Source organism: Giraffa tippelskirchi, chromosome 4 (assembly GCF_054371585.1).
Source record: "Giraffa tippelskirchi isolate mGirTip1 chromosome 4, T2T-mGirTip1v1.2.pri, whole genome shotgun sequence".
NCBI lineage: Eukaryota > Metazoa > Chordata > Mammalia > Artiodactyla > Giraffidae > Giraffa > Giraffa tippelskirchi.
The window spans coordinates 76,580,103-76,604,593 of NC_137278.1; the positions used below are offsets into that span (position 1 = coordinate 76,580,103).

General features: G+C 51.0%; 1 long non-coding RNA gene across 1 annotated transcript; it reads right to left on the reverse strand.

The window, feature by feature from the left end:
* Positions 1 to 1,924: 1,924 nt before the first annotated feature.
* LOC145546087 (uncharacterized) lies at positions 1,925 to 17,435 on the reverse strand. The gene is made up of 6 exons (XR_014082475.1): positions 17,301 to 17,435; positions 9,583 to 12,700; positions 8,984 to 9,096; positions 4,386 to 4,600; positions 3,017 to 3,162; positions 1,925 to 2,656 (listed from the first exon to the last, which is right to left on the reverse strand). It is a non-coding gene; the product is annotated as an uncharacterized LOC145546087 (long non-coding RNA).
* Between the last annotated feature and the right edge of the window lie 7,056 nt (positions 17,436 to 24,491).

Consider the following 24,491-nt stretch of genomic DNA (forward strand, 5'->3'; position numbering starts at 1 on the left):
CCTGGGGTCTCAGCAGGCTAGCAGCCCTTCAGCCCCACCTCTGCATCCATGACCATCAGGCTCCGCCAGATCTGGCAGAGGCTCAGGCCACTGCCCCCACCCCACTTTGTGGCTCCAGAGTGGGTGTGGGGCCCTGGGGAGGCCAGACCACTCACCCTCAGGGCCAGGGAGGGGGGAGAAGAGAGGATGGCCAACCCAGGCTCCCTAAGGAAAGGAAACTGCAGCCAGAGGTGCCTGCCTTGATGAGACCAATTGCTAGCAGGAAAGGCATTGCCTCAGGAGGCCCCCGCTGGGGTATTTTGGTAGACAGGCTTCTCTTTGGAGATGCTCCAAGAGATGCTTTTGGAGTTGAGAGCTCTGCAAGGTGAGGACTGAGTGTGGGGCGGTCCCCAGCTTCTGTTTCTCCAGCCTCAGAAGCAGCCCACATCCCACATGAAAGTGGAATTCACTTTCACCCCTCGCCCCCGCAATGTGCCCTCATAAGATGAGGACCTTCCTGGGCCAGGTGCTTGGCCTCTCCATCAGACTAACAGAAGTCAGCTTTCCTTCTAAGACAGTCAGGGTCTTTGCCCCTTCTGTTCTCCATGTTCCCTGGCAGTTCCTGAGCCATTCTCCCCAGGAGGCATTTATGACGTGCAGAAGATCTCTGCTTCTGTCCTGTGGGCGGGTAGTTCTGACCATGTCAGGCCAGACCTTCTCCCTGGGTCCGTGAGGGCTCCACAGTGACGTGAGGCTGAGGAGGGCCTGATGGGAGGAGAGGAGGCTGGGACATAATCTGGGGAGACCAGGACAAAAATGAATTGGGGCACCTTATTCAAAAATTTAAATTCCAGGATGCCATCAACAAGAGTAGTAAACCAAGGAAGGGGGTCCTTCTATCCGCAGGGACTTGCATAACTGCACAATAAAGCCAGAAGTGGGGGCACTCTGTGGAAAGAGGAAAGGAGGCTGGAACGAGGAGCAAGGGGCAGGGAGGACTTGGGCCTCCTGGACTGCTGACAACAGGGAAAGATGAGACTAAGTTTGATGGACCAGATCCAGAAAGACCCTAAACACTCATATTTGAACTTGATCCTGAAGGTAAACACTAATGTTTCCTGAGCCCCCAGGGAACCAGGAGAGGCTGGACCAAGGTGGAACAGGAGGGGGCCGATGGGAATCAGTTGCCCCGTAGATGATTTCCTGGAGAAGAAACGAAGGCCCAGAGAGGGACAGAGACTTGCCTAAGGTCACCCAGCCAGGGGTACAGAGCCAGGTCAGAGCTCCAGCTGCCTGGAATCTCCTCTCAGGTCCTGTGGGGAATAAACTGAGAACGGGTATGTAGCGTGGGAAGCCCGGTAGCGCTGGATCTCTGACATCTGGTCCACCTAAAGAGCAGGAACACCCCTCCCCCAGAATGCTTTGTCTCTGTGAGTTCCACCCCTCACTCCCCTTCACACGCCTGCCTGTCCTCTTCTTCTGGCCCTGCCTCTGTGACTCTTGTGCTCCCCCTCTGCCAGGTCCATCCTCAGGCTTCTCCATTACCTTCCCTACCTGCCCCCAACAAAGCTGTGCCTCTCCACGCACTTGAACCTTTGACTTACCCCCCCCAACCCCTACCCCTACCCCCGGCCTGCAGCGGTCTGCAAGTGAGTAGGTGCCCAGAACAGGGGTCTCTGCCCTTGGAAGGCAGACAAGGCTCAAAAGGTTCTTCCAGGCCCCGCCCAGAATGTACTGTTTCCCCTCCCCCCATTCAACTTGGTGTTCTGCCCCCTCTCTACTCCCTCTTGCACTCCAAAACCCGGATCCTGAGACCCACTAGGCGTTTGGAAACCTCGCTGAGGCCTCGCTGCCCCCTGGGGCCCCTAAATCCGTTAATTCTCTGTGTTCTTTGGGAAAATGGAGAGCTTCCAAATCTGCCATGCAAATAGATGCAAATGAAAAGTGGAGAGTCGTCTATTTAAAACCAGTCTCGGCCTTGGGCGGTAGCTTCCCTCCTTCCTGCCCTGCTGGATTCACCTAAATTTGTGAGTGTTTGTCAGTGACTGTGTGTGTGTTTCAGAGAAAAAGTCAGAGGCAGAAACGCAGAACGCAAGGAACAGCAGGGTGGAGACGGGCCTCTGAACCTGGGTGAAGGGGCGGGGCCTAGGTGAAGGGGCGGGCCTTGGTGAAGGGGCGGGCCTTGGTGAAGAGGCGGGGCCTTGGCGGCACTTCCCTGCCCGCGGGGTGGCCCTTGTCAAAGGCTGTATTTGGGGGGCGGTGGGAGATGGGAATATTGCATGTGGCTAAGTCTCTTGGGGTTCCTCAGGTTCACTGTCAAGAGTGGGGGAAGGCAGAGTCTCGAGCGGGGGCAGTGGCCTGGGGGGAGAGCTGGGGCAGAGGGGAGCAGGATGAGGCTGCCAGGGTGAGCTGGGGGGAGGGGTTCTGCTTTGAGCCTCATATAGAGGCTGTAACTCCCAAAGGAAACCTGCCCAGGCCAGGAGGCCCCCATTAGCGCCAGGCCAAGGCCATCGTACACTCAGTACCACTGCCACCCTGAAGAATTCATGTGGAAGGTGAGGTCCTTGACCTCCGGGGGGCCTCGGCTTCCTCATTTGTAAACACAAGTGACGGTGTGAGGAAACTGCTGTGCAATGCTGATTCGAAGCACTCTGGGTCTGGTAAGATGATTTACAACCTGCAGAAAGAAGGAAGGTGGTAAGTCCTTCTAGAAGTCTCTGTGGGAACCTTAGCAAATTTAGGAGGCACTTGGAAATAAATCCCCATCTGAAGTTCCTGAATCTCCGTGTGGAGTCTCCTTGGGTCACATCCTCAGATCATAGAAAACAAGGGGCACATTTGCTGGGAAGAGTCCCACACGGGGAGACTCTTTGGGATTGAGTACAAGTATTAATATGGGTGAAAGTTAAAAGAAGGAAGGACATGGTCAGTAACTGGTTTGAAGAACTGAATTTGGGGTTCCCTGCTAGTTTCTTTTAAATTTTGTATGACTTTGGGGTCAGGCAAGCCAACCTCTTGCCACTTTCTAGCTATTTACCTCACCCAGCCTCAGTTTCCCCATCTGTAAAATGGGGATGATCATGTCTGTCCCCAGGTTTGCAGTGGGAATGCAGTTCTACAGGATACACAGAGACGGTAGTCCAAGACCATGTGGGTGTTCAGCAGGCAAACCGGGGCATCCCCCTGAGCAGAAACAGAGAGCTTTTTAGTACCATTATTACTTGAGTAGAGAATTCAGTTTTTTCTAGAAAAAGACTGAGTGAGCCCTGTGTCATCCTGTCTGTGGTTCCTGCCGTGGAGAGGCTGACCACTGGCTTGGGTGTGATACAGCTGTCCCCGCCCTCTGCCTTTGGAGGACCACATGGGCTGCACGGTTGAACTTCAAAGGACAGTTCCAACAGATGAAGCCAGCTTCCTGCAGCTGTAGGCAACAGCCCACACCAGCCTGAATCAGCCAGGGCTGAGGGAAGCTGGGGGAGCAAGGTCCAGGACTGCCTAGAGCTAGGTCAGTCTCAGAGACTTCCTGGAGGGGGCTGGCCCCTAGATCCTCCCTGGGGAAAAGAAGAGCTTGACTAAGGAGGGTGCCTCTCTTTCATGATTTCTTTAGTGAAGTAAATCCTTGTAGCCTGGGGTGTTGGGGTCTGGGAAGCATAGATTCAGAGAGGTCTCTAGGTGGAGGAAGGACTTGGGCAAGGAGATAAGAACACTGATAAACCAGATCACACATGGGAATGCAACCTTCTGACCCTCCAGCTCCAGAAACACAGAGCAGTTAGCTTCAGGAAAGTCCTCCTCTTCCAGAAAGCCCACCAGGACTGCTTTCAGCAGTGTGGCTTGCAGCTGTCAAGCTACAGGAAAATCTCTTGGGTCTGTGCTGTGGGTATGGGAGAGGGCTTGGATGAGAAGAAGCTGGGTTAGGGACAGGGCCAGGGTGGCTGCTTGGGGAAGTGATAGGGTGGGCTTGGGTGAGAAGAAGCTGGGTTAGGGACGGGGCCAGGGTGGCTGCATGGGGAAGTGATGGCCAGAACAAGGGGCTTATAGGCCCTGTGCGAGGCTGGCCCACAGCAGGTGGGAGGTATTTTTAGGTAGGCTCAGGTGCAGACAGAGACATTACGCCATGGCCCGACAGGTGGTTAATATTTAATCCCTTCCTTAATCATTAACTCCATGGCTGGCTGGAGAGGAACAGGACTGTTGTCAAATCAGTTACCACAGGTTAGGAACAATGTCCACTGAGCTCGCGGCCCCTCCTGCAGCTGGGAGTGCTGGCTGGGTGGGGTTGTCCCTGGCCGTGGGGGCCCTGGTTCACCTCCTTCCAGCAGTGATCTCAGGACACAGAGAAGTTACAGGAGGTCAGGAAGAACCCCCTCCAAGCTGGGGATTGCCCTCTGACCCCAGGCACTTACTGGTAGAAAGGGGCTAGGAGTGGGGGGGCTGTGTCCATTCAGGTGTGAGGTTTCTAGACCCTGCTTCCAGGCTGAGTGACCTTGGATGAGTCATGAAGCGGCCCCTCTGAGCTTCAGTTTCATCATCTGCTCACTGTGGATAAGTATTCTTATCTTAAAGGATGGTCATGAGATTTGAATGAGATATGGATGTACAAGGAAGTACTCTCTGTAAGCTGAACATTGAGAGAGCAAATAAGTTAGAGAAAGGATGGATGGAAAGATACAGTAAAAGAGTTCAGAGCTGAAAGAGGAAAGCTAGTGGGCTCTAGTTTCCAGTCACTTTAATGCGTTTCCTTTCAATGCAGTTGGCTTTAATTCAGGTCAGGAGTGTGTGCTGGCCAAGGCAGTGTCCCCTGTCCTAAGCTGGACTTTGGGGTAATTTGAAAGGAGTCAGCCTCGCCCCCAGGGAGCAAGGGTGACCAAGCTCCAAGCCTGAACCAGAACATGATGAACAGTATTGGTAATGTAGGTCAGCAGGTCAGGGCTGCAGGGTCAGCAGGGAGGTGCAGGGAGAGGACAGTGTGAGCTGGAGGGTCAGAACAGGCTTCAGGGGTGAGGCGGGAGGGGGCACACCCTCAGGGATGAGTAGGAGTTGGGTGTGTAGGGGAGGGAGGGCTCCTGAGTACCTGCTTGCCTGTACCCAGAGCATTCACGCATATAAGCAGACTGTGCAAGGACATACATGAATCACACTTACATACCCACATATACAAATTGATTCACAGTCACCCATGGCATGTACACACATACACACACACTCACAGAGGCACACCCCCTTGGGCACGTGTGCGCCTCCTCTCCCTGCCTCAACCCTGAGACCTTCCAGCTAGTTCAGCACATCTGAGCCTGGCTGACACCCATCAGAGAACTGAAGCTTTCAGGGTACATCCAAAAGCATGCAGTAAACTACCCATAAAGCAGTAATTTTTCCTCTGTTCCTTCCTTCAGCTGAATTTTTAACACTGAATTTCATCATTTATCTGAAGAGAAAATATGCAAAATAACTGGTCTTAAGCATGCAATATTACATTTTTGTATAGAAATAAAAATTAAATTGGGATTATTTATTCAGCATAAAACTTAATATCATATATTATTTAATTAATATGATATTGTATGTACTTGTATGCTAAGTCGCTTCAGTTGCGTCCAACTCTTTGTGACCCTAGGACTGTAGCCTGCCAGGCTCCTCTGTCCATTGGATTCTCCAGGCAAGAATACTTGAGTGGGTTGCCATGCCCTCCTCCAGGGGATCTTCCCAACCCAAGGATCAACCTGCATGTCTTATATCTCCTGCATTGGCAGGCAAGTTCTTATTGTATATTAATATACAATATGCATATTGTAGCAAATATTTCTATAAATTATCACAAGCTCTGTTATTTGCGTCTTCAAATTGGGAATCAATTTCATAAATTAAAAAAATTTTTTTTTTTTTTCTGGTCATGCCACACAGCCAGCTTGTGGGATCTTAGTTCCCTAACCAGGGTTGATCCCAGACCCTCTGCAGTGGAAGCCTGGAGTCCTAACCACTGGACTCCCAGGGAAGTCCCATAGAAAATAATTGTTTTAAAAAAGAGGTACAGCTAGAGTCTCATGTGGATATGGGGGAGCTGCAAGGCAGAAAGCTTAGAGTCGACATGGGCATCTGGACACATCTGCCAGCTGGGACAGGAGACCAGTAGGACAAGGACAAAGGGACTAGACAGGGGCAGGTCTAGGGGAAGCAGACTCAGCTTCTTAGAGGAGGTGGGTATGGACTGGCCTTTAGTAAAGAAGGATTGGAGGGGCAAAGAGAGGTCCTGGGGACTACTGGGGCCCCCAGGAGCCTCATTGTCAGCTCCTCTCTGGCTGTGCCTTCCACATCCCATGCTCAGGCTGGGACCAGGCCCCCGTAGCCAAAAAGAAGCCAGGCAGAGACTCCTTGGAATTGGCCGTAGGGATAATAGAAATAGAATTCTGTCCTTCCCTCTAGGGCTGTGTAGGAGTCTGGGGTAAAGGCCCTTCTCTGACCTCTCTAAGCGCATGCTAAGACTCCTTTGGGAAGCCAGTCCTGCATGTTCCCTGCCCCAAGTAGCTTCTATAGTGCAGTGTAGCCAAGGAGGGGGCCCTAATGGAGATATAAACACTGCTAGGGTCAGGCCATTGGTGGTTTACAGCTCAGACTCTGGGACCAAACAACCAGAACCTAAATTCTGCCTCTGTCCCTTTCGAGCTGTGTGACCTTGGGCCTGCTACCTGACCTCTCTGTGCTTCAGTTTCTTGCCCATAACATGGGGATGATAATAATAAAGTACTTGATACTCGTGGTTGTTGTGAGGGTTAAATGAGACACAGGGCCTTGCCTGTGCCTGGGACATGGTAAGTGCTAAATCCGTTTAAAGGAGAATTAGTTTCTGACTCACATATTCAGGGAAGCTTCCTGGAGGAGGAGACATTCCAGCCGGCCCTTTAGGGACCAGCAGAGTTGCCATAGATCTAGGTGAGGGAAGGTGTCGCTTTCCTAAGGAGGGGCTGGAGTAAGCAGAAGCCAAAAAGGACATGGCATGTTTGGGAACCATGGGGAATTTTGTGTGGCCATATCCACTGCCTGGAGGATGGACATAGGAGTGGTGGGTGGGGCTGGGAGTAGTCAGGGAAGGTTTGGACTGTCCAGCTATCCTGGAGCAATGGGAACTTAGGAAGGCTGTTAAATGCGACCCTGACAACACTTAAGGCTGAGTTCTGGCAGCAAAGATCAGGTTTTGTTGCCAGGGAAAAACCCAGGCGGGAGGACTTCTGGAGGCAGGAGCCCTGAAGGAAGCGAGTCTCAAGGCCCTGGGCTTGGGTGACTTGGGAGGATGGCCTGAGACCACTGGGGACGTGAGGGTGCTTAATCTTTATCCGTGTGTCTTTCACCCTGCTTAGACTCAAAGTATAGGTTTGAGTCCATGGAGCTCCATCGCAGAAACCTCTGGGCACGCTCTCTGAAGCTCTTACAGTCCCTGCATTCTATAGGTCTGGCCCAGAAACCTTGGGCAGGTCACAGCATTTGTCTTGCTTCCATTTTCCCATCTGTCATGTGAGTATAGGTATTCCCGTCCACCGTGGGATATAGAAGCCCCAGGGGGATGCTATGCTGCTTTTCTGGCCAAGGTCAGGCAGGCAAGAAGGTTCAGGGCAGTGTAAGACCCAGGCCACAACTTCCCCTCTGTCTTGCCGGGGTGGCCCCTCAGCTTATCTGCGTCAGGGCAGATGGACGAGGAGGAGATACTCCTTCAGGCAGCCAGATAGTGTGAGGGGGTGATAAAGCGTACAGGCCCAGAAACCGACTTAGAGAGGGTGGGACAGTGAGGCTGTTGCTTCCCTGACCCCTTGCCCTACCCCCATGCACCCTCCAGGCCAGCTGGGTACAGCCCAGCCTTCCACCATGCCCCCCACCCTCCCACCCCCACCATGGGGCAGGATGAAGGAGAAGAGGCCACAGGAACTGACCTTTGAAGCTTGTTGGTGGCCTTTGGACACTGTTTCAGGGGACCGATGGGGGCAGAGGCCAGACTATGAGGGAAACAGAGGGTGACCACCCTGTCCTTCCCAGTTTTAACACTGAAAGCCCATCCTCAGAAAGTTCTCAGCCCTGAGCAAATCAAGATGGTTTGCCTGGGCCTGTCCAGCTTTTTAAACTGAGAGTTCCCCCAGTCCCAGGGAAACCAAGACAGTTGGTCACCCTAGTAGAAAAGAGCAAGTCTTAGCAAGAGTGACTAAGATGGGGAAGCAGACAGCTCTTTTCTGGGTTTCCATAGCCCTGATTCTTTTTTTTTTTCATTTTAATTGAGGTAACATTGGTTTCTCACATTACATTTCATATACGTCTGTATATATTACGGTGTGCTCACCACCAAAAATTTCATTTCCATCTGTCATCATACACTTGACCCCCTTTTCCATTTTGCCCTCCCTTCTCCCGGCACTCCTTCCCCTATGGTAACCACTGTCGGGTTCTCTGTATCTATATGTTTATTTCTCTTTGGTTTGTTCATTTATTTTGCTTATTTGTTTGTTTTTTATATTCCACATATGAATGAAATCATATGGTGTTTGTCTTTCTCTGCATGACTTATTTCACTTAGCATAATACTCTCAAGGTCCATCCATGTTATCACAAGCAGCAAGATTTCACTGTTTATGGCTGAGTAGTATTCCACTGTGTGTGTGTGTGTGTGTGTGTGTGTGTGTGTCTTCTTTATACACATCTTCTTTATCCATTCATCTGTCGATGGGCACTGAGGTTGCCTTCATATCTTGCCTATGTCAATAATGGTGCAATGAACATGGAGGGGTGCATATATCTTTTTGAATTAGTGTTTTTGTATTCTTTGGTTATATGCCCAGAAGTGGGATAGCTGGATCATATGATAGTTCTATTCTTAATTCTTTGAGGAATCTCCCTCATGTTTTCCATAGTGGCTGTACCAATTTATATTCCCACCAACAATGTAGGAGTGTATTTACATTCTCTACATCCTCACCAACACTTACTATTTCTTTCTGTAGCCCCACTTAGTAACCATGCCTACCTGTCCCCGGTGCAAGCCCTAAGTGAGGGTTGTACAACTCAGGTTGTATTTCCAGTGGATGGATCTGAAAGTCTGGAGCTGCTTCATTAGAGGGCTTCTTTGCCAGGCTGAGGCTAGGAGGGAGGGGTGGACAGTTTACATGAGAATCTTTGATATTGGCTGCTCTGCCCACCAGGATCCTTCAGAGATAGAGAAAGGGCTTGGGATGGGTTGTGTGCCTCACAGCTTGGCACTCTGGTGAGTGAGATGTTACATTACTGCAGAGGGAACAAGCAGCCAGATCTCTGGGATAAAGAATTGCTAAAAATCAAAGTTAGGGTGCCTGCCTGACTTTGGGGGTGCAGTCACAATGCTCTGCTCAGAGCCTCTACTCCTGCCTACCTCTCAGGCTCTCTCACTTGGCCCTGTCCTGTGTGGGCCTCTGAGACACAAGCAGTTTCAAGAGACAGGCCAGGAAAACTATCTGGTGCATGGGAGGACAGTCAGAGTCTCCTCCCTAGCGAGGACTCGGAACAGGACAGGGGTGTCAGAAGGGCGGTTTTCTGCTGCCTTCAGTTCAGGCCTCCCTGCCTCGGGGCTTAGTTTTATCTCATACTCACCTGCAATGTGGGAGATGCAGGTTTGATCCCTGGGTTGGGAAGATCCCCTGGAGGAGGACATGGCAACTCATTCCAGTATTCTTGCCTGGAGAATCCCATGGACAGAGAAGTCTGGCAGGCTACAGTGTATGGGATCGCAAAGAGTCAGACATGACTGAGAGACTAATACTTTCACTTCACTGTCGCTTTTCTAACCTGAGACCTGGAAATCCCAGAGACCCTTGTCCCCAGCACCTCTGTCCTCAGAGCAGCACTGGCTGGTCAACATACGGCCAAAGCTTAATGGGGCTGATGAGAGCAGGGCCTGGGAGACACAACAGGGCACCTGAAGAGAAAGGCCTAGGACTATCTGTGGGGAGATGGGCAAAAGGGATGGGAGAGGAAAATGGCATCCAAAGAATCCCCTAAGACAGCTCCTGGTCTACTGGTTCAGCTAGAGAAGATTCTGAGATACTTCATGGGCCCTGGGGAAGTGTCTGAACCAGATACCCACAAAACAACTATTTCTAGACTTGATGGAAAATCTACACCACTTCCCCTTCTGAGGATCCCTGAGTTGGTTGGGTGGGTGAGGTCTGTTAGTGAAGTCAGCTGTGGTCTTGCTTTTAACATCAAGGCTGGCAAATGGGCCAAACTGAGCTGACCGTGTTCTAACTCTAGGCTTGCTTGCTTCCAGAAAGTTGTCTTCCCTGCCTCTCTGCTCCCTCAGCCCCACCAGAAGTGAGGGCCTTCTCAGAGCTCACCTCATTTTACCTGTATCAGGCCCTATTGCTTTCACTATATCCACTTATCCAGCACCTTTCTGAGTTGTGGTCCCTGTCTGGTCCCCTCTGAGCCGCTAGCGGCTCCCAGATAGTATCTCAGCAGATGTCTGGAAGCTTAACGTGTAGTGGGCCACGGGAGCCCCCCAACAGTGACCATGAAATTCCAGACAGGCGAGGGGCCTGGGGAAAGGAGCTGGTAAGGGAGCTGGAGGAAGGGTCCAGAGACCAGGCTAGGTTTCCTGGGGGAGAGAGAGATGGCGGGAGTCTCAGGGTGGGCCTGTTCTGGGGCCCTTTGTGTCTCAAACTCAGCCTTCTCCGCCTCCCACACCGACTCAGCCACAAGGCCAAACTGTGTGAACAAATGGTACCAATGGTCCAGGGGCCAGGACGGAATCCCCCCAGACAAGCTGGCCAAAGGGTCCCTAGGCTGACTTCCTTGGTCCGCAGGGAGCCCCAGGGAAGGGGGCTGAGGGGCTGAAGGGAGAGGCTGGGGGCAGGGCTACCGTGAGGGGTGGGGCTGAGGGAAGAGGTGCTGAGGGCAGGGGAGCCAGGCCTGGTTGGCCTTTGAAGGGCAGGCCTTCCTGAGGTGGACACTTTAATCGCCCCCAATTAAACCATTGCCGGAAGCTTTTAACAGCCCCATACGGCCTTTCAAGGACTGCCCTTTTGTTAGATGGCCAAGCTGTTATGTAAAAGGAGAGCAGGCTGGGGGCCTCTGACCACTCACCCCAGGCCCCAAGGCCAGCCAGCGCCAAACTCAGGCCAGCCTCTGAAGGGTCTGCTTCTTTGCGAATCAAAGGCTGAGGAACCTGCTTTGATCTGGGGGAAACACAGCCCTTCCCTGGCTCCCCAGATTCAGTTCCCTCACTGAGGGTGTGGGTCCTTCAAGGAAGGCTTCACCCACACTGTTTCCAGGTCTGGGGTCAGCCAGGCTGATCCCTGAAGTCCTGGGAATCTTCCCCTCACTTCAAGAAGCAGGTCCACTGAGATGGTGAAAACTTTCACTGCTCCTACTGCCCGCCTCAGGCAAGGAAACCCCAGCCCCACCTTCTCCGGCTGCTCTAGGGTCTTCTAGCCCTTGTGACAGAATGTAGTCCTCAAATGAGTGTCCTCTGGGACCCTGTCAGAAATGCAGACTTTCAGGCCCTACTCCTTTCAGACCTACTGGATCAGAATCTGCTTTTAAACAACTCCCCCAGGTGAAGTTTGAGAAATACTGCTCTAGTATTTCATCCCCTCTCTGTATTTCCTCTCCTACTCCCCCCACCTCTGCCCCCAAAAGCAAGATTAAGTCTAGAAATGATACTATCCATAATAAGTTATGGACAATATAGCCCTCTGCTTTGCAGACTCTACAACATATACTTTCTGGAAAGTCAACAACAAAGCCCTTCCTGCCAATAGCAGTTTCTGGAGGACCCCAGATGGCAGGCTTCCATTTGGTCATTTGGTTAACATCAAAACCCTCCATCCTGACTTCCACACCTGCTCCTTCATTTCATTCTCAGAACTGCCTGTGGAAAAGAAGACAAGCACCCCCATTATACAGGAGAGGAAACTGAAGCCCAGGAAGGTTTGTGAATAGGCTCGAGGTAGTGGTGAAGTTGAGGGGGTGGGTAACCCAGAAAACCCTCCTCGGGGTCTCCCTGCTCTTAGGTCCAGCCAGGCTGCCATCCACAGCTCTGAGGTGTATGTAGGAGCTGTGGTCCATTTCCCACTTCACTCCCCAAAAGTGTCCTGGGAGGAAGCCAAGCCTCTTTCTGTTACACAAAAGCCCCCTACAGGCAAGGAAAAGCCTGGAGCTTCCAGAATTCCCCAATTCCTGCCTCTTCCCATTCCTCCTCACAAAAGCTGCAGGTCATCCAGCATCTATGACATGCATGCTAGTCTTCAGGCTTGGCGCTTTCTCTTTCACCATCCCACTTAGTCGCCCGGACAAATATCTACCTCATTCTTCTGGATAAGACTCAATTCTTCTGCTTCTTTCCTTGAAGCTGATTACTTGAAAACCAAACAAGGACAGAATAATCAGATCCTGTCGGGACAAAGGTCTCCCACTGCCCACCCTGGATGAATGGCCTGGCTCAGCCTGGGGAACGACAGGAGGGGCTGGTTTAGAAGAATTTCTTCAACATTCTCAGATGCTGAAACTTCAGTCCCATCTGAGGCAAGTCTTGAGTACCTGGGGATACAAAGAGGCTAAAATCCACCTCGCTTTCCCACCAAGATTCTACAGCAAGCGCAGCACTTAGAGAAGGACAGCAATCTGTAGAGTCAGATGGTGTGTTTAGAACTCCATGGGTTTGAGCATCATCGACAGGAGGCAGCCTGGTGGTGCCTTTTGGAGCTAACTTCTGTGAAGGATCAAAAAGTAAAAAATTTTAGGCTGTTCTCCATCACAAGTCTGCCATTGTAGGGTGAAAATAACCATTGACAACATCTAAACAAATGGGTGTTCCTGAGCTCCAATGAAATTTTATTAATGGACACTGAAATGATAATTTCATGTGCCAAAATGTTATGCTTCTTTGGATTTTTTTCCCCCTAATCATGTAAAAATCATTCTTAGCTCTTACGTTGTACAAAAGCAGACAGTGGGCAGAATGTGGCCTTCAGGGTCATAGTTTGCTGGCTCCTCGTTTAGAGCAAAGGTTTTGAGGTCAGTTGTCAGTCTTGGATTCAAGTCCTGGTTATTTCACTAACCAACTGTGTAATTTGGGAAAAGTCACTGAACCTCGCTGAGCATGCTTCCTCCCTGTCAAAGGGAAATGGTGGAGCCTGTCTTTCAGGGAGTCGGTAAGATGAAGCATATGAGAGCACCTACTGACCTCAGTGACTGACATGTGGCAGGCACACCCTCAGTGTGAGCGATGAACATTGCAGCAGACCGGTTGGAGGTCAGTGGCAGGGGGCTCTGAGGTTGGAGAGGTCAGGGGGCCCTTCTGGGAGGGAGGAGGTTTGAGGTAAACTGGGCCTGAAATGATTTGAGAGGTGTGGTGACAGCGGAGGGGAAGGTTGAGAGGTCAAGCCAAAGAAACTGACTTCAACATCATTAAAAAGTCTACAAATAACAAATGCTGGAGAGGGTGTGGAGAATAGGGAGCCCTCCCAAACTGTTGGGAACATAAACTGGTGGTAGACATTATGGAGGACAGTATAGAGGTTCCTTAAAAAACTCAAAATAGAGTTGCCACATGATTCAGCAGTCCTACTCCTGGGTATATATTCAGAGAAAAGTAAAATTTGAAAAGATAATGCACCCCCAATGTTCATAGCAGTACTATTCACAATAGCTAAGACTTGGAAGCAACCTGAATGTCCACTGACAGAGAAATGGCTAAAGAAGATATGGTATATATATATACAATGGAATACTACTCAGCCATTAAAAAACATGAAATAATGCTATTTGCAGCAACATGGATGGACCTAGAGATTATCATATTAAGTGAAGTGAGTCAGAAGGAGAAAGGCATATACCATGCGATATCACTTATATGTAGAATCTAAAATATGAACTTATTTGCAAAACAGACTCACAGACATAGAAAACAGACTTACGAACCAAAGAGGAAAGAGGGTGGGGAAGAATAAACTAGGAGTTTGGGATTAGCAGATACAAACTACTATATATAAAATAGATAAACAAAGCCCTATTGTATAGCACAGGGAACTATATTGAATATCCTGTAGAAAATCATAGTGAAAAAGAATATGTAAAAAAGGAAAAAAAAAAAAAAAGGAATTGGCTTCAATCCTAGGGTCTGGGATGGCCACTGAAGGCCCTGAAAAGAGAATCCTTCAAAGTAGGGTCAAGAGACTTCCCTGGTGGTTCAGTAACTAAGGCACTGAGCTCTCAGGAGTGGGCCTGAGTTTGATCCCTGGTCAGGGAACTAGATCCCACATGCTGTAACTAAGACCTGGCACAGCCAAATAAATAAATTAAATAAATATTAGAAAAAAAAAAAAAGTGGGGCCAAGGGGAGGCCCATCTGCAAGGACTACTCTGGCCTGAGGCAGGGGGTGGTGTGTGTGGGGGGTAGGGTCAGGGTAAAGGAAGGAGGAAGCCTGTAGGGGAAACACCAGGGACATGTGATGAGGTTATTGCTGAGTCCAGGTGAGTGGGAGCTGTGCGGTGGAGGGTAGGGGGTTATCAAGGGAGTGCCAAGGATCAATTGGTGGTAACATAGCCGGGTGTTGTGTTTCACTTTTAGTCACCTGCGGGTACTAATTAGCCCCCTTTCTTGACTGCAAGCTCATTTCCAGGTTAATAATTTGGACTGCCTTTTGTTTTTACTGACCTAGCAGTCTTCCTTCCCCTCCCCCCACCCCATCCCCACATGACAATGCCACAATGTTATTGTAGATGCCAGTCCCTTTGTTCCTCCACACTGAGCAGAGCAGGGGGAGGTGCCCAAACAAAGTGGAACCATAGCGATTCCTTCCCTGAGATTCTGTTACTTTGGGATCAGAATATAAGTCCCTCTCTGGTGGAGAGAGCATCAAGACATGAAATGCAGACAGGGTCAGCAGCTGCAAGCTCCTTCACAGGAAAGAAGCTGAACCCAACAGGAAGCAGAGAGAGAGAGAGGCGAGTCCCTCCAAGGACCTCGGTTTTGCCCTTTGTGCCGTGGCTTAGTGATTCAGTTCTTCCCTGATTGTAGGAGATATCCTGAATCCTTTGAAGAAACTCTTTCTAAAACTAGTTTAAGATTCTATCACTTGCATATGAAGAGAATTACCAACCAAATCCATCCTCAAAGCTTTCCTACTCAGAGTTTGTTGTGCTTCTGCTGTGTGCCAGGCGTCACGTAAAATGCCTTACATCCATTACTTAATATAATCCTCAGTTATGCTGTGAGCCATTGGGTATTATTACCTCCACTTTAGGGATGATAAAACTGGGGCTCCGTTTCACTTGACATTTAAATGGGGTGCACCTCAGGTCTTTGGCCTGGTCCTCTGACTGTCATAGATTACTCTCTCCCAGGCAATCTTATCCATTTCTATGCCGATTCCATTTCTACAATTTCCAATTCTCAATCTAGACCTCTCTTTTAAACTCAAATCTGAAATATCCAGCTTCTACTTGATATAGGTATTTCAAACAAATGTCTCTAAAACTAGACTTCTGTTTTCCCCCCTCCCATGCAATCTGCCCCTCCTCTGGGGCTTCTTCTCTCAGTAACTAGTCCTACCCTCCGCCTAGGTTCCCAGGTCAGAACCTGAAGGTTATATTCGACACCATCTCCTTTTACCTACATAGTCACCCTATTACCAATTCCTATTGTACCCACTCCCTGAGCATTTCGTGACTCTGCCCACTTCTCTGTTAGTCCAACCACATCCTCTTCTCCCTTGAAAGTCTGCTCCTTGGTATCTCTGATTCCATTCCAAGCCATTATCCATTGACCTGCTGGACACATTTTTGAAAGCACTCTAACTGTATCCCCCACTCCTTAAAACTACCCAATGGTTCTAGTCCAAAGTCTTTCCCAAGGTCTATGTGGTCCCACCAGATCTAGCCCTTTCTATTCTTCAACCTCATCTTGAACCTCTCTTTGGCTCATTCACTATAGGCTCCCTTCAGTGTGAGTACCGAAGTCTTCTGATCTCAGGGCCTTTGCACTTGTTATTTCTGCTGTCTGTACAGTGTTCTTTCCCTCTTCCTTCCTAGCTTTTATTTTTCATTCCTCAATATTCTTCAGGTCCTGGCTCAAGCCTCAGAAATACTGTCTCTTGAGCCCTCCATGAAATATCATTCCACAGCACCTTCACTCTCTGTAGCACTCAATAATTATGTTACTGTATATACATTTAATGTTTGTCTTCCTTGACAGACTATGATTCTCTGATCTCAGGGATTGGATCTGTCTTTTTCATTGTACCTGCAGCACCCTGTACAGTGTCAGGCACAGAGCAGGGGCTCAGAAATATTTGCTGAATGAATGAATGATAGAGGCTTGTGACCCGGGACTCATTGCTAGTAATGGAGGAGACTGGACCTCAACACCAGTCTCCAGTGCTGCTGATAGACTCAGCTTCTTTCCATACTGGGGAAACCAGGAGGAAAGAGGTTCAGAAGCCCGCCTAGGTCCTTGGATTCATTACAAAGGATGCAGGAAGCAGAGGTGGGGAGGGGTATCAATCTACTGCCAAATGGAGTCCGGCTGGAGGTAAGGAGATTCGGGTGAGGACAGGGGTGGGGGTGGGCTAGAGGACAGCATCGATAGAGTCCTGCCCCCGGCGGCCTCACACTAAGAGCTTTGTCTGTGTTGCCTCATTTAATCCCCTGCCAGCCCTGCAAGGCGGGATTATTACCTCTTGTCACAGACAAGGAAAAGAAGCTTTAGAGAGAGAGAGTAGTTAACGTGCCCAGAGTCTCTCGGCTAGTAAGGTCAGAACCAAGATTTGAATCTGGTACTTGAGCCTAAGAAATCAAGCTATTTGGGAAATTCAGTCCAGAAAAGAAAATGGAGGGACAGGTACCTCCAGTGGACTTGAGGGAAAATTTGCCACACAACCCCCCACCCCCGCCCTGCCCCGGCCGCTCCATCACTTCACCCCTGTGAGATGTCCATTCCTGGGGATTCTTTTTGAAATTCTAAAAGCTCTTGCAAACCCTCTCCATGCAGCCCCTCAGGTGGCCAGACCCTCCCCAGGCTGGCGCCTACCTCCCTTGAGGATTTCCCCCCGCACAACTTCCATTTGAAAAGGAGCTTGGGGCCCCAGTGCCTACCTGCTGGGGCCCATCAATGCCCTCTTTTCAGGGATGCAAAGTAAAGAAGCTTGGCCCACTGAGGGGAGTGAGTGGGAGATGGTGGGGATAGGGGGCTGGGAAATGCCCTCAGAGCCTGGATTAGGGTGTTCATTATTATAGACTTTACCCCCACCCTCATTTAACACCACTTATATAGAGCTCTTTTTAAAAAAATAGTTATTTATATAGCCCACCTGGGCTTCCCTGGTGGCTCAGTGGTAAAGAATCCGTCTGCCAATGCAGGAGAGGAAGGTTCAATCCCTGGGTCTGGAAGATTCCCTGGAGAAATAAATAGCAACCCACTCCAGTATTGTTGTCTGTGAAATTCCACGGACAGAGGAGCCTGACAGGCTATAGTCCATGGGGTCACAACAGAGTCAGACATGACTAAACAATAACCACATATAGCCCATTTTAAATATGAACTCATCAATGCTCAGAACAACTCTGAAGTAGGTACTGGTATCCCAATATTTTGTAGACCGGGGAGGTCGAAGTAGATAGGGTTGGTGACTTGCCCAAGGCCACCCACAGTAAGTGGCAGGCGGAGCTGGGATTTGAATGTGGGCCCCAGTCTTTGGATGCTACCATCTGAAATCCCTCCCCTTTGCAGAGGAACCTGTCAGGGGAGAGGAATCTCTCTGGTCTCCAGAGATAACAGCCCCTTCTCTTCTCAAGTGTCCAGAGACAAGTGTGTTTACTTCGGGTTAGCAAGTGGCTGCCCCAAACAAAGGGGATGCAGGCAGAGATAACCCAATCATCCCAGGCCTGCCTGGGCCGTTGGGAGGGCAGGGATTGAACCCAGCCTGCTTTGAGGCTGGACTTCGAGAAACTGCCAGGGCCTGGCCGCCTGTTTGTTGCAAAACAATGAGTCAGCCTGGCAGGGAGGGGAGTGGGAGGATGGGGGGATGGGGGTAGAGGGGCCCCTAGCCCTGCCTCTGGCCTTTACCAGGGTAAATTCTGCCCACCCCCCACCCTCCTAGCCCTTAGAAGTTTCACCAGTTTCCTTTTTTTCTTGTTTGGCTGAGTTAGGAAAAGTATTGAAAAATAGAAAGTGCCCTAGACAGGAAAACACTCTGAAAGCTGAAACCTGCCTCCTGAGGCCAACACCCCACTGGGGAGTGGTCAGCCAGCCAGGAGTCCATCCCTGGCCTCCTTCCCAGGCACTGGCCCATGGTGGCACCTTAAGCCCTGGGCAGGAGAGAAGAGAACTTGGAAGTCCAGGGATGAGTGGTGACCAGTTCAAGGTCGCAGCTGTGCTGATGGCTGGGAGGGAGGGGGCAGATCCTGTGGGGGCTCTTGGGGGCCAGGTCACTGGATGGGAAGAGCCTGGAAACAGAGACCTCCTTTTTTTCAGTTGGCCTTGCCAAGGGACCCTGCTCTTCCATCCTCATGTGGGGGGAGCCCTTCACCGGGGGCACACCAGGGTATGGGGCAACTCTCTACTCTAGCTGCCACTGGTTAAGTGAACATGGTTGCCCCTGAGGGATCCCATTTAGCCACAAGCTCTTCCATTCCTCTCCTGGCCCTGCCCCTTCCACCTAGGGGCTCCTCCCTCCTACTTATCCAAGAAAGACAGTGCTTTCCCCTTGTTAGAATGGGACAGAGGGGATTTGCTCAAGGTCACAGAATAAATCCATCAATTTATTCATCAAAACGTTGGACTGCTGCTGAGCCAGACTTGGCAGGGGGTGAGATGGGGCACAGTCTCTTGGAAGCCAGTTGCCTAAACCAAGAACTGCTCTATAATAGTGTGTTGATCAGGACGTATCTACTATGCTTGCAGCAGGGACACAGAGGGGCCTGACCCAACGTGAGAACCAGGGAAAGCTTCCTGGAGGAGGCAAGACAGAGTAGGTCTTAAAGACGGAGCAGGAGTATGCAAGGGCCAGGGTTGGCAGAGGAGGGTGTTCTGGGCTAGAAAGAAATCAAATCTGCCAGCTCTGGGCCCACTTTCTAAGCTCTACACCCTGGCCTACAAGCATTGCTGAACTCCTACAATGGAACAACAACAGCTAGGACCTAGGGAAGATACAGAACAATGGTGCCTGCCTTCAAGAACCTTCCTGAGTCAGTGGGAAGACAAAGAGTCCTCCTGGGAATGTTGAGGAATGCCAACAAGTGTTGGGGGCTCCACTGTGTATCTCTATGTAGGCTATATCTCCTTTAACCCTCACCCAACCCCTACGAGTGGATACTGTTGGCATCCCCATCTTACACAGAGGAAACAGAGGCTTGGGAAGTATCAGTATCGATAACTTGTCCTGGGTCACCACTTGGTAAGGGGGTAAAGCCAGAATCTAAACCCAGGGGCCTGACAGTGGAGCCTGAGCCCCCAACCACTGTGCTCACTGCAGCTTGGGGGAGAGAGGCAGCTGTCATAGACTCTGTTTGGTGGGCAAGCGCAACTGGCAAAGGCTTTGGAGGTCAGGAAGGCATGACACAACTGTGTTTTGGCACCATAGCTCCAGAGGCCACTTGGAGGATGTATTAAAGGCACAAAGCAGAGGAAGAATGCAGCCTTAATGTCCAGGTGATGAAGGATGAAGGCTGAGGACGACCTGCGGGAACTGAGAAAAGCGAACACTTACAGAGGTAGAAAGTCTGGCCTTAGCCCTGCCCTGCCCTCATCCTCAGGAAAGTCATCTTTGCTTGACCTCCTCTGACTCTCCAATGCCAGTGAAGCCCAAACAGTGGCTGTTTGTCCAACAGACACAAACCGAACACCTGCTAAACGCAGGCCTTGTCAGCCCTGGGAAACAAAAGGGAGCCCAGAATCCTGTGGTGCAATAATTCCCCAAAAGTTAGCAGTGCCACCTGTGTTCTTCCTCCTACCCTCACACATCTTAAAGAGGAGCTGAGTTTCCATTTAGACACTTCTCTAATGGTTTAGGCACAATCCTGTCCCTACCACCATCTCTCCCAGGTCCCCAGCAGATCCTGAGACTCATCTGTCCTTTTACACTTTCCACAGGACCAAGTACTGTATGGAGTACAATACTAAGTACTCATTTAGTACTTGCTGAGACTAGTTAGTCTCAATGAGGAAAAGCTCTTCTCCAAATACACCCTGACCTTGAAACTAGATCACAACTCCTTAATCTATCCAAACAGTTTTCAAAAGGCACTTTTGGTCCCAGAGTTGCTGTCAAAGAGTGAAGCTGACTGATGGGCCAATTCTGTGAGATCAAGTCCCTCAATGAGCATGACACTGCTGAGCCTTTAAGGCCACCTGGTATGCAGGGGGCAGACCTCTAAAGCTGTCAGTCACCCCAGATGAGCCAATCAGCACAAGATATCTGGAACTGCAAGCTGAACTAGGGGATGAATGGGAGGGCTCAGGCTAGGGTAAGGATGGGTGTCCTACAGTACCATGAACTGAAGACTACTCCAGACTTTGATTGTTGTGGCCACTAAGGTACAGGCAAGTTGACTATAGGAAGAACGGAACCCTGTGAGGTATCACTGCTCTATGGAGACTTCAGTGAAGGCAGCTCAGAAGAGAGAAATGGGGCAGGGCCTGGGAGCCCTGAGTGGGAAGTGGCTATGGGAGGTGGCCAGTGCTGGTTTGTATTTTAGGGAGGGGTTGTTTTTATTTCCTTTTTGCCCTTCTTTAGGATTTACTAAAGCCCTCTGGGAAGTTTCAACTGCCTCAGCGGTGTCAGTGTGTGTGTGATCTTGGGTGGTGAGATGACCAGTGGGGGAAGGGTTGGATAAGGACCAGGAGGTGGGGGTGCTGAAGCTTGGGTTTTTGAGAGGGCTACTCTCTCTTCCCCTCCTACACCTTGTCTGGGTAGCTGGCCTAAGGTTGGACCGAAACTATTTCTTCCTTTTATTTCTGGCAAAAGCTACAGAAGGGAGTTCCCCTTCTCTGTTTGTTTTGATTCTGTTGTTTTCTTAAAGAGAGGAAGGAAAACCATCATCACTTTTTCGGTTTTGTGAACAAAGGCAGGCAGAGAGGATGTTCACTGGGGCAGGGGATGTGGGGGCTGGGCCTCACCTTCCCCCTCTCACTCCCCCTCCCCTTCCCTCTGGCAGCTTTGATGCCACCCCCGCCACCCCCACCCCCCAGAACATAGATCAGGCCCCACAGTGTGGGGTCAAGTTAGGCGCTGGCTCTGCCTTTAAAAAGCTTTTCGCCTCTGAGAGGTACATCTGTCAAAATGGGAGTTGTGGGATCTGCTTTATAGGATTGTTGAGGTTAAAAACAAAAGAAAATCCTAACCTGTAAAAACACAGACTGCTCCAGAAATGTCTTTCCTTTGCTTCTTTTCTTTGGGGAAAAGGGGGTGGTCTATCCCTTTGGCCCAGTAGTGTGGAGTAGGGGGAATTTCCCCATTGAAAGCCCCCTCCCATCTTCCTTCTAGTCACACACAGCTGGCTTTGGGCCGAAGGACCTGCAATGCCGGCCTTAGGAAAAGGCTCCAAGAAGAAACAACAGGTAAGGCTGGTACTCTTGGTTCCTAGAATTGTCCCCACCCTCTGGGAGATAGTGAAGCCCCCAAATTTCTCCTAGCCTCTTTGTCCCTCAAGCTCCAAGCCCCACTGGGTTGTATTCCCCAGAGTCTATCCCTGCAGCCCTGGGCAGGCTCCCTGCTGTGATGAGTTCTTGGGGGCTGCCCTGACCAGACAGAAAGGGAGCCCCGCTCCGCTTCTAGTACCCTCTCTGGGTCCCACGTTTGGTCTGAAACTTGGCCAGGATGTGCTACCTCTCAGGGCATGGGTGTCTTAGTCTGTAAAGTGGTTTCTGAACTTTTTTTTTTTTTTTTAAATAAACACACTTTTAGAGAATCGAAACATTTTGCAGACCGGCTCCTTGCTTCAGGTGATAGCGCTCATACTTGAAAAAATCCTTTGATTGAGAAAAAATACAAATGATCATAAACAAATATGCATTCAATAACACTTCTAAATGAGTATGGGTTTTATTCAACAGTTTCTACATACATCTGAAAATATGTCTCCTTATGGGAAGATGTCAACTTGTAGATGGTGCCAATAACTAAGGGAGCTTGAGGCTCCCATGGTACCCGCTAGTCTCTGAGGGCACAGGGAGCCTGGGGAATGACTGGTTTCTCCTTAGCCCTCCTGGGGCTGACCCAGGGACTCAGGGACACCCTAACAGTCAATCTCAGGCCCATATGATACAGAAGCTCAGGAATGACTGACAAAAATGCACATAGTGTGGTGGCTTTTCTCCAACACATGGTCGGGCCTGGGTTTGGACGCTGCCTGGGCTTGAATCCTCGCTCTGCTACCAATAAGCTGTGACCTGGGCGCATGGTACTTAACCTCTGTGGGCCCCAATTTTATCATCTGTAAAAATGAGAGTCATGGTAATGTTGAGTTTTCTTGAGGATTCAATGAGATAGTAAATTCATGGACTTGGCACAAGGCCCAGTCAGTGCTTAATAAATATTTCATTTTAAAACAAAAACAAATCCACAAGTACCCCTGCTTGCCTTCTCGCAATGGCTGCTGGCCATCACGTGGGCTGGTGCTGACCCCTTTGAGAATGGTCTCCTGGGCTTCCCCCACCTGTCCCCCTAGGGACAGAGCTGGGAGCGTGCCCTTCTGCACTGTTCCCTGCCTGGCCCTTATCTACCTGAGGCTGGATTCCAGTCTCCGCTCTCTCGGGACTTGGCCAGGCCTCCACGCCTCCTCCACCCCAGGCCTGGCCTCTACTTTGGGGGCCAGCGCCTCGGTTTCCGACCACATGAAGGGAAAGCCCACGAAAAAGCCATAAACTCAAAAGGCTGAGAGGGATGTTTGTCAAAGCAGGACAGAGCTGCGGCCAGGAACGGGGAGGGGGCGTGCCGGGCCTTGAGCGGAAACGGGCGTTTGGGAGAAAGGATGAGCACCCAGGGAGCTGGCTTGGGCAGGGCAGGGCAGGAAGGAGGCCCATTAACACTTCGGCCGGACCGCGCTTCCTCCGGCACCTCGGCCAGGGCGGACACAGGCGCGTTTGTCCCGCTTTCACTGTGGCGCTGTGTTCGCAGCAGCCCCTGCCTCCCAGCCCCAGGTGGGCGGTGTTGCCCGGGCACAAACGTCCTTTATGGATGGGCAGTGCTGGAGGAAGGCAACACCTCCGCGGACAGGGACCACCCCCCAGAATTCCGAATTGACCCTGGAGCCTCCTCCCCTGGCAAGGCCTGCACGCAGGGAGCCTGATTACGTGGGGGCGGAGGGGCGTGGCTTTTCCAGGGTTTGGGGGGCAATCATGGGGTGCGTCCTAGGAGAGCAGAGGGCAGCCACAGCCCCTTCCTTCCAGGTCCTGTATTGGGGGGCAGTTCTCTCACCCTGACTGCTGCCACCTCCTGCGGCTGAGGTGGGGGACTTTCATCTCCTTGAGGGGTTCTCAGGGGGAGGGCCGTGCCTTGGTGAGACCTGAGGAGGAGAGGGAAAGCAGGCAGACTCCAACTATTCAGCATTCCCCCCTCTCCCAAATCCTGTGAGGAGTGTTTGTTTTTTTTAAATAGATTTCACACCTCCCCAGTTCCCCCTTTCCCGTGACACTGAGCAGCATGCGGGATCTTAGTTCCCCGACTAGGGATCAAACCTTCGTCCCCTTTAATTGCTGAACTGCCATGGAAGCCCCGAGGAGTGGGGTCTTAAGCAAGCATCCAGGGACATCCCCTCCATGGAGCGCAGTCCTTGAGAGCCTGGGACTGAATTCTTGGAGGGCCCCCCACCCCCCACCCCCGCGCTCTTCCTACGACCAGCGGGTGACAGAAATCACACATCTCCCAGACAAACCCTCCCGTCAGGGCCCACTGAACTTCCGTCCCCCATTCACACAGATCTTCAAGCCCCTCTCCCCCTCCCAGGCCTTTTGCTTATTTAATCCACTGACAGGTGCAGGTCTAAGCCGGCTGCCTGGCAGCGCCCCCTAGAGTTGGCCCATGGACCTGCACCCCCTGCCCCCAAAGGGAAGGTCTGACTGAACCATTTTTCCGGAGTCCAGCGGGAGGTGGGGGAAGGGAGCACGGTTGCTGAGCTCTGTTCCCTGTACACGTGACTTCAGGCTCAGCCAGGTGCGGGTAACCCCTATCTGTAGAATTCCTTGGCCTCCTTTTATATATGGAAAGACTGAGGAGAAGAGGCCCAGCATTCTGGGATTTGCAGTCTGGCTGGGAGCAGGGTCCGGTGGGGGGCTCACAGTGGGGGACAGACCCACAGGCTGGTGGAGGGGCACCCTCCCTGTGGTGCCTGAATGGAGAACTGCCTGTTAGTGGTGTTGGTGCCCTGTGTTCTCTCTGCTGGGTTCTGCAGCGGGGGTGACCCCTGGGGATAGAGAGAGCAAGGCCCTGCCTTCCTTTCCCTGTCTCCTGAAGACCCCTGTGAATGTGACACTGCTCTGACTATGGCCACCAGCTCTGACTTGG